Source organism: Bos indicus, chromosome 4 (genome assembly GCF_029378745.1).
Source record: "Bos indicus isolate NIAB-ARS_2022 breed Sahiwal x Tharparkar chromosome 4, NIAB-ARS_B.indTharparkar_mat_pri_1.0, whole genome shotgun sequence".
In the NCBI taxonomy this organism is placed as follows: Eukaryota; Metazoa; Chordata; class Mammalia; order Artiodactyla; family Bovidae; genus Bos; species Bos indicus.
Genome location: NC_091763.1, coordinates 58,950,080 through 58,960,527, shown reverse-complemented (window position 1 = coordinate 58,960,527; position 10,448 = coordinate 58,950,080). Strand labels below are relative to the sequence as shown.

General features: G+C 36.4%; 1 non-coding gene across 1 annotated transcript; it reads left to right on the top strand.

Moving 5' to 3' along the window:
• The first annotated feature begins 713 nt into the window (after positions 1-713).
• Positions 714-786, top strand: TRNAS-GGA (transfer RNA serine (anticodon GGA)). Its single transcript has one exon. It is a non-coding gene; the product is annotated as a tRNA-Ser (tRNA).
• The last annotated feature ends 9,662 nt before the right edge of the window (positions 787-10,448 follow it).

Here is a 10,448-nt window from a genome sequence, read left to right as displayed (position 1 = left end):
TTTGATGTTTTGAGGGGGCAACGGAGTGTTAGGAAAATCGTTTTCTAATTTGTACTCTTAGCAGTTCCCAAAGTTTTAACAAAGGGCTATTAAATTAAAGTATTAATAGTTTTAAAGAAATCAGATATAGTATTCTTAAGTTATATTTGTAGTCTATTATAAAATTGATTCACCTAAAAAGTTGTCTGCCCTGAAGGTTTTTCTTTTCTCTTCCCCCTTACATAATAATCTTTTTCACTATTATTTTTTTAAAAAAGCATATGGCAGTCTCAAAACTCCCTCCAGTGCTTGTCCTGATGTGGAAAAATCTCCAGAATGGCAAATATAGGAACGTTTCCACAACCGTTTCAAGTAATCCATGACCATCTCAAATGAATTTTACTTTATAAAAATAGTATTTATTAAAATTCATTATATTTTTCCTGTGTTAAGTAAATCAAGTACAAATAATACTTCAATAAAAAGTCACTCTAAGAGATACATAGAGCTTTATGGCTACATAATATTTAAATTTAAAAATAAATATCTGTAGAAAAATACAATAAGATGGTCAATAGAATACTGTTTAAAATCATACTTTAGGATAAATTAATGTTGCAGAATTAGAATGGTAATAAAAATTCAAGTAGACAAAATTAATGGTATAAAATTTCCTATTAAATAATAATTTGGTATTAAAAATAAATTAATACTTTTTATTATTTATTTGGGTTTCCCTGGTGGCTCAGAGGTTAAAGTGTCTGTCTGGAATGCAGGAGACCCAGGTTCGATCCCTGGGTCAGGAAGATCCCCTGGAGAAGGAAATGGCAACCCATTCCAGTACTCTTGCCTGGACAATCCCATGGAGGAAGGAGCCTGGTAGACTACAGTCCATGTGGTCTCAAAGAGTCGGACATGACTGAGTGACTTCACTTTCACTTTCATTATTTATTTATTTGGCTGCACCAGGTCTTGGTTGTGGTATGCAGGGTCTTTAATTGTAGCATGTGGGATCTAGTTCCCTGACCAGGGATCAGACCCAGGTCCCCTGAATGGGGAGCGTAGAGTCTGAGCCACTGGATCACCAGGGAAGTCCCCTTGTATACTTTAAATGAATGATGGTGATATAAATTTATTATAGTATTCATGTTCTATTGCTGTCAATACTTAAATAAGATCACAATTTCATTTACCTATGCTAAAATAAAATGTTTAGGTGTCAGTTTAGAGTAGAATCATTTTCAGCAATGTATTTTGGAGTAACTGTAATATCTGACCACCTGTGTCTTATTATTTCACTAAGTATAAAATTGGCAACTCTAATAATAATAATAACTTATAACTTAGCTTAAAAATACTTCTGAAATATATTAAATTGAAATGTTCATATAATAAAGTAGGCATTATTTTCTATTTGTAGATAAGGAAACTGGCCATTGGGTAACAGGCAAATCACTTGCTTGAAATGAAAATGATATGAAAGTTGAAACCAGGACAAAATTTGATCCAGTGTTTTATGTTTGCTTTTTCTACCTACTTCTACCTAAGTGTAAAAAGTGATCAACCATGACAATAACATACCAATTTTGTATAGATCTGCAAGATCTATGCATCTGCATTTCATACATCTACACTATACATATACATTTCACTGGGGGTCTGAAAACTGTAGATTTTTTGTTTAGGTTTCATCAAAATGTTCCCAGTTAATAATTCTTTAACAATTACTATATTGTGATATCATATACTTCCTTCCTAGAACTCTAATATCATTCAATTTTGAACTGTTCTTCTATAATTAGTTTAGGTCACTCTTCCATCTTTTGTTAAAATATTATTAGTGAAGCATCAGTGGATTCAATGTCATCAAATCCAATGAAGTTAAATTATCACTTGTGACTGATAATTCTGAGTAGCAAATTATCTCTGAATTCATCAGGGAGATTAACATTTATAATCACTTTTATAAAAAAATGAAGTCTAAATTATTTCAACCAAGAAAAGTGATAAAATATTTTTTTATTTGACTAAAATGTTGCTGTTGGTTGTAATAGAAGAAAAATGAGTGTCTGAGCTGCCAAGAATATTTGTTACATTGCAACTGTCTTGCTCTCACATTTCCCTCTATTAAAAGGTGTTAGATTCTGCCTTTATTTTAATAACTAGGCAGTCTCAAAGTTTAAATCAACACTTGTAATCAAAAACCTTGTCAATCATTCTGACTTGAAAAGAAAATCTTGAGGATTGTGTCAATCACCATCTAACATTTTGCCTTCAAATATCTGTTAAAGAGTATTATCAGCTGTTCAACTAGCATTTTCAGGGGAAAGAGATATAACCTACTCTGAGCTCCATGAACTTGTTGATTTAATGTAATCTAATACATAATTTTCAATACCTCAAATATATGCTCCTTCTGAGAAACATGTCCGTGGCTCACAAGATGGCTATTGTTCACCCTTAAGGTGGAAAACAGTTCTTCAGTTCACTTCCAGACATTTCCAATATTTACATATATGGTACAAGATGCCATTTAACCAGAAAATATCTCAAGAAACTTTATTCTATCTCACCACACCAGAAAGTTATACTTAAAACTTGCCGCGTATCTACTTGTGAGAGAATATAATTTTTAAAACATCATTACTAATTTCCCTAATACTAGATATTATCTATAATGAGCAACCTTCACTCACACCTGAAGAACAGCATCATAATGATGCTTAAGTGTAAATGACATGCCATCTACATTTAATATCATAGATGATTAGTGATGGAAGTGTTTTTGAAGGATACATTATTTTTTAAAAATCTGGTTCCTCTCTTAAACACAAAACACTGGACTTTGCTGCAGATAATGAAGAATATTTTAAAAGGTTATACATATGAGTGAAAAAGTCGGCTTAAAGCTCAACATTCAGAAAACTAAGACCATAGCATCCGGTCCCATCACTTCATGGCAGATAGATGGGGAAACAGTGGTTGACTTTATTTTTGGGGGCTCCAAAATCAGTGCAGATGGTGATTGCAACCGTGAAATTAAAAGACGCTTACTCCTTGGAAGGAAAGTTATGACCAACCTAGACAGCATATTAAAAAGTAGAGACATTACTTTGTCAACAAAGATCCATCTAGTCAAGGCTATGGTTTTTCCGGTAGTCATGTATGGATGCGAGAGTTGGACTATAAAGAAAGCTGAGCACAGAAGAATTGATGCATTTGAACTGTGGTGTTGGAGAAGACTCTTGAGAGTCCCTTGGACTGCAAGGAGATCCAACCAGTCCACCCTAAAGGAGATCAGTCCTGGGTGTTCATTGGAAGGACTGACTTTGAAGCTGAAACTCCAATACTTTGGCCACTTGATGTGAAGAGCTGACTCATTGGAAATGACCCTGATGCTCGGAAAGATTGAAGGTGGGAGGAGAAGGGGATGACAGAGGATGAGATGGTTGGATGGCATCACCGACTCAATGGACATGGGTTTGGGTAGACTCTGGCAGTTGGTGATGGACAGGGAGGCCTGACGTGCTGCAATTCGTGGGGTCCAAAGAGTCTGACAGGACTGAGTGACTGAATTGGAACTGGAACTGGATACATATGTTATTATGCCAGTTACATGTTAACCCTAAAAGGTCTGGATGATGGTAATAATTTGTTGTTAAGTCACCCAGTTGTGTCCGACTCTTTGCAACCCCCATAGACTGCAGCACGCCAGGCCTTCCTGTCTGTCACCATCTCCCGAAGTTTGCCCAAGTTCATGTCCATTGCATTGGTGATGCTATTCAGCCATCTCATCCTCTGATGCTCTCTTCTTCTGCATTCAGTCTTTTCCAGCATCAGGAACTTATCCAATGAGTAGGCTGATGGTAATAATAGCACATGTCTATTTAAAAAATGGACAATGGACAGAATTGAAGAAAGAACACAGATGAAAGCTTGCCCTTTCTTAGTGAAGTTGTGACACAGATGGATTACAAAATTTATTGAAAAGTATTCTCCATAATGGGTAGAGAGGGTTTTCCTTTGCTTATTAATCAGAGTAATGCTCATGACATTTCTAAGCCTTTGAAGAGTTGGAATGCATAATAGATCCAATCACACCTGTGTATAAATTATGCAGTCATAAGGTACCAAAATGAAGGCATTTTTAAAAGTTCAGAATGAAGTAAAATTCATTTTCTAAACATTGGATAATTCTGTGCTGTGCTTAATAGCTCAATCTGTCTGACTCTTTGCAACTCCGTGGACTGTAGTCCACCAGGCTCCTCTGTCCATGGGGATTCTCCAGGCAAAATACTGGAGGGGGTTGCCCTCCTCCAGGGGATCTTCCCAACCCAGGGATCAAACCCAGGTCTTCCACATTGCAGGTGGATTCTTTACCATCTGAGCCACCAGTGAAGCCCAAGAATACTGGAGTGCGTAGCCTATCCCTTCTCCAGGGAAACTTCCCTACCCAGGAATCGAACCAGGGTCTCCTGTATTGCAGGTGGATTGTTTACCAGCTGAGCTACCAGGGAAGCCCTGGATAATTCTATTAGAATATATTTTTTTAAATCTTTCCCAAATTATCACAATAAAGGCATTTCTTCAATAAACTTTATTTGGTTAAATGTGTTTATGAGAAGAAGCTTCAAATGTCTGCATACAAATACAATAAATCCAAAGCTCAGTCCATTGCTAGTGAAGTCAATTACTCTTTTCTTGGTCACATGTTTTTTGGCAGGAAGTCTATTGTTTCTGCAACATTCAGGTTTTACAAGCAGGCCTATTTTATAGGAAGTTGTGGCAGTATTTTTTAAAGAGAAGCTATATAATGCATTTCAGAGTCTCTGAGGTGAAGATTTATTGTATTCACTGGTGCCAAGAATAGATAGCATGGGCAGGCAATATACAAATATTTCCACAGTCATGATACAGTAGTCCAGTCCTGGCATACAAAATTTGTCCTATTTCTGCCCTTGATATCTCACTGGAAATTAGCAGCTCAATCTCATGTTGACTTGTCCAACACGAGGTAGATTTTGTAAATAAAAACTCTAAATACATTTACTATTATGTGACTTCTCCATAGAAATTGCCTACTTTTAAGCAAATAGAACTTATTTGCACAACTATTTTGATTGTAAGACTTTTATTAAATCAGCTATGATGTATAAAATATTTAAGCAGTGTTTTATAATCATCTTAGAATTTATATCTAATTTTTAAGTATTAATCTATTTATTTTTGGCTGTGCTGGGTCTTCATTGCTTCGTGGGCTTTCTCTAATTGTGATAAATGAGGGCCTCTCTCCAGTTATGATGTGAAGACTTCTTATTGTGGTGGGATTTCTGCTTTATTGACTATGCCAAAGCTTTTGACTGTGTGGATCACAATAAACTGTGGAAAATTCTGAAAGAGATGGGAATACCAGAACACCTGATCTGCCTTTTGAGAAATTTGTATGCAGCTCAGGAAGCAACAGTTAGAACTGGACATGGAACAACAGACTGGTTCCAAATAGGAAAAGGAGTACGTCAAGGCTGTATATTGTCACCCTGTTTATTTAACCTATAAGCAGAGTACATCATGAGAAACGCTGGATTGGAAGAAACACAAGCTGGAATCGAGATTGCCGGGAGAAATATCAATAACCTCAGATATGCAGATGACACCACCCTTATGGCAGAAAGTGAAGAGGAACTCAAAAGCCTCTTGATGAAAGTGAAAGTGGAGAGTGAAAAAATTGGCTTAAAGCTCAACATTCAGAAAACGAAGATCATGGCATCTGGTCCCACCACTTCATGGGAAATAGATGGGGAAACAGTGGAAACAGTGTCAGACTTTATTTTTCTGGGCATCTGGTCCCACCACTTTATGGGAAATAGATGGGGAAACAGTGGAAACAGTGTCAGACTTTATTTTTCTGGGCTCCAAAATCACTGAAGATGGTGACTGCAGCCATGAAATTAAAAGACACTTACTCCTCGGAAAGAATGTTATGACCAACCTAGATAGCATATTCAAAAGCAGAGACATTACTTTGCCAACAAAGGTCCATCTAGTCAAGGCTATGGTTTTTCCTGTGGTCATGTATGGATGTGAGAGTTGAACTGTGAAGAAGGCTGAGCGCTGAAGAATTGATGCTTTTGAACTGTGGTGTTGGAGAAGACTCTTGAGAGTCTCTTGGACTGCAAGGAGATCCAACCAGTCCATTCTGAAGGAGATCAGCCCTGGGATTTCTTTGGAAAGAATGATGCTAAAGCTGAAACTCCAGTACTTTGGCCACCTCATGCGAAGAATCGACTCATTGGAAAAGACTCTGATGCTGGGAGGGATTGGGGGCAGGAGGAGAAGGGGACGCCAGAGGATGAGATGGCTGGATGGTATCACTGACTCGATGGACGTGAGTCTGAGTGAACTCTGGGAGTTGGTGATGGACAGGGAGGCCTGGCGTGCTGCGATTCATGGGGTCGCAAAGAGTCGGACAAGACTGAGCCACTGATCTGATCTGATCTCTTGTTGTGCAGCACAGACTCTAGAGCGCAGGCTCAGCAGTTGTGGTGCATGGGCTTAGTTGCTCAGCAGCATGTGAGATCTTCCCAGACTGGAGATCAAACCCGTCTCTCCTGCATTGGCAGGTGGATTCTTAACAAGGGACCACCAGGGAAATCCCTTCTAAATTAAATTTGATCAGTCTATTAAAAAACGTTGAACTTTAATGAGTAGCTCACCTTCATTGTCAGAAGTAATTTGGTCAAAGGGCAAAACATGGTAACTTACCTGACAGAAATATCAATGTTTATGGTGAAGGTGCATTTGAAAATCATAAAGAGTATTTTTATGTATTTCAATGAGAAATTTGTTTGCTCCATAGTAATCTGACATATTATAGCAGAGAAGATTGTTTCTTACTGCCTTTGCTTAGCTATATTAAGGCAATGGCACCCCACTCCAGTACTCTTGCCTGGAAAAATCCCATGGATGGAGGAGCCTGGTGGGATGAAGTCCATGGGTCGCAGAGAGTTGGACACGACTGAGTGACTTCACTTTCACTTTTCACTTACATGCATTGGAGAAGGAAATGGCAACCCACTCCAGTGTTCTTGCCTGGAGAATCCCAGGGACGGGGAAGCCTGGTGGGCTGCCGTCTATGGGGTCGTACAGAGTCAGACACGACTAAAGTGACTTAGCAGCATTCAGGTAATTGTATGTAATTTTAACAAAGCTTTTAGCTTAAGAGAAAAGTATATTTCCACCATGAAGATATTAAGCTATGCATTTAAGCATGCTGCTGCTGCCGCTAAGTCGCTTCAGTCATGTCCGACTCTGTGTGACCCCATAGACGGCAGCCCATTAGTCTCCCCCGTCCCTGGGATTCTCCAGGCAAGAACACTGGAGTGGATTGCCATTTCCTTCTCCAATGCATGAAAGTGAAGTCACTCAGTCGTGTCCAGCTCTTCACGACCCCTTGGATTGCAGCCTACCAGACTCCTCCATCCATGGGATTTTCCAGGCAAGAGTACTGGAGTGGGGTACCATCGCCTTCTCCTGCATTTAAGCATAACTGATATTAAAACACTTGTCATACTAATGATCTCATTAATCAAAGATGATGTAGTACAAGTATGGAAGGAAGAATATCTCATGAGTCTTTAACAAACAGATTTAATAGCAAAGGATTCTATAAAAACTAGAATATATATGCTAGGATGTCTTCATTATTCTGCCTGATTGAGGTATGCTACTTTTATAGAAGGGATACATGATGAATGAGTGGACAAACTAGCAAACAATTAAGTTTACAATATAATTAAATTACCAACATTTTGAACCTGTGCTTACTTTTACAGCTTTCATGTCTACTCTAATAACCCTTGGACACAGTGATTATTATCAAGTATAGATTCAAATCACGCTCACCAAAAAATGGTGTTACTTTACAAGGGCCTGTCATCCAATTTCATAGGAAAGTCTGCCTCAAATCAGTAAACCTTTGAATTAACCACATGCTGACACATCAGCTGCTGAGTTATGCATTTTGAGATTCATTTTTAATGCAACTTTATTGATTAACCTATCATAATAATTTTTAGGTTTCAAAATTGTGAACTATATTGACTAAAAAAACAATGAAAGGTGAAGTGGTATGTTAGGTTTTATTATTTCTAAGCAACAAAAATAACTATGTTGCTAACCCTAGAAATCTGTCATTTTGAGTGTCTATTTTCTTCACCAATCTACTGTTTAATCTTTTATTAAATGTATAGCACAGACACAACATAGTTACCTTCACTGGCAATATTTTTCTTATCTCAGAAGGGGAGCATATGTAATTAAGTATCATCTTATGTCTTATTTGATTACTTAGAGTAGTGTTATAAACAGGGCATATACCTGTCTAACAAATGTCCAATTTATTTAGTATTATATGACAAATCTTTCAAAGCCTTACCAATTCTGCATACTGTTAGAAAAGTGTAGTATTATTTCCAGATGAACCATATGAAAGAAATGACACCTGTTGGAAGGCCTTTTTTTTTTTTTTTTTAATGAAAATGCCTATAATCCATATTAGGAGTGAAGGAAATGCTTTAGATTCTAAATTTAAAAATGATATAAAGATAGATAGATACCTGATTATTTTTATGTTAACCAAAATGAAACCGATAGCTTAAATGAGACTAAGACTTTTTAAAAGTATTTAAAATTTCAGAGTGAATATACTGAGCAAATTTAATAGAACACTAAATATTAATATGAGGAAATTTTAATGAGAAAATGTAGAAACAGAAGTACTTGACAAAATATCTTGAGGCAATTAAGGAATATTATTAGCATAAGAAAATAGTGTGAAATTACTTGCATGGGATCATATTAAAAACAAAAAAGACAAATAAGAGAAAATGAAGCACATTATTTGGAATTAAGAATCAATTTAAAGCAAAAAGAGAGTCAATCAAAGCATACAAAACAGCCAGGAGATAGCCTTTAATAATAAAATTGAGGTATATTGATAGTGAAAAGTAAAAGAAGGCAAATTTCAAATAGACCCAAATAGATCTTCAAGAGTTAAATATATTCATATATATACATCATGGTATTAACAATAGAAACTCAATGGATAGATTTACTCAGCAACTTAAACTCAAGAGAAGAAAGTATAAATGTATCAAAGATAGATGTGAATAATGGACTGATCTTGAAGCCATTCATGGAATACACAGAAGTCCCTATCATACACAGGAAGAGGAGTTTCATCATAGATGCTATTGGAGTTTCAGAAAGACTTGATTTTATAAATTGGATTTCATGTGCTGCTGGTGAATGTGCAGATTGGTAACCATACTGGAGACAATTTAGGATTCATGTGTATCACCAGTTTTCAGAAATCCAACTTCTACCTATGAAATGACCCTAAAGGAATTATTTCAAATGCATCAGGGGACCTATAGGAGCAGATTCATCACAGAAGCAATAGCAAAAACAACCCAAATCTTCATAAGGGTTAAAATAATTAATGACAATGTACACAATCAACAGAATATTATATATTAATAGTATTGGAAATAAATGACTACTGCTACATGAGATAGAAAGAATGAATATCAAAAATATGTCAAGCAAAATGGAAATCCTCAGAAAAATATGCACACTATTAATCCATTAATAAAAATTAGGTATTAGCAACATTAATTTTTGTTTATGTCTACATATTTATGCAGCAAATCTATAGAAATAAAGAAAATTATTATTATAAAATTTAAGATGAAAAAAGTGAAAGTGTTAGTTGCTCAGTCATGTCCAACTCTTTGCGACCGCCTGAGCTGCCAGGCTCCTCTGTCCATGGAATTCTCCAGGCAAGAATACTGGAGTAAGTAGCTAGTTTCTTTTCCAGGGGATCTTTCCAACCTACAAAGCAAACCCAGGTCTCTTGTGTTGCAGGCAGAATCTTTACAGCCTGAGCCACCAGGGAAGTCCAAAATTTAAGATAGGAGTTATTTTTGGGGAAAAAAGAGATGTGATAGGGTTGAGGGAGAACACAGTGGCTTGGAATTGGATGATGTGGTATCTAAGCAACACAAAAGTTCTGTCTCTTAATCAGCAGAATAAAAGCAGTGTTCATATTAGTATCTTTCTTTAAATACTACATATAGTATTCATGCAAGTTTTCTGTATATATCATTATTATTCAGGTTGAAAATAAGGAATATCTGTGCAATCAATGTAGTATTTTTGAAAATGGATTCTTTATACTTGTTTGATGATGTAAAAACTATTTAACTGTATTAAATACAGACCCATATATTAAATATAACATATAACCCTTAAATAAGGTATTTGTTTGGACTGAACCATGTCCTCTCAAAATTCATATGTTGAAGCCTTAATCCTCAACTTGACAGCATTTGGAGATAGGGTCTTTAAGGAGGTAATTAAGGTTAAATGAGATATAAAGGCTTGACCCTAATCTCACAAGACTGGTGTAC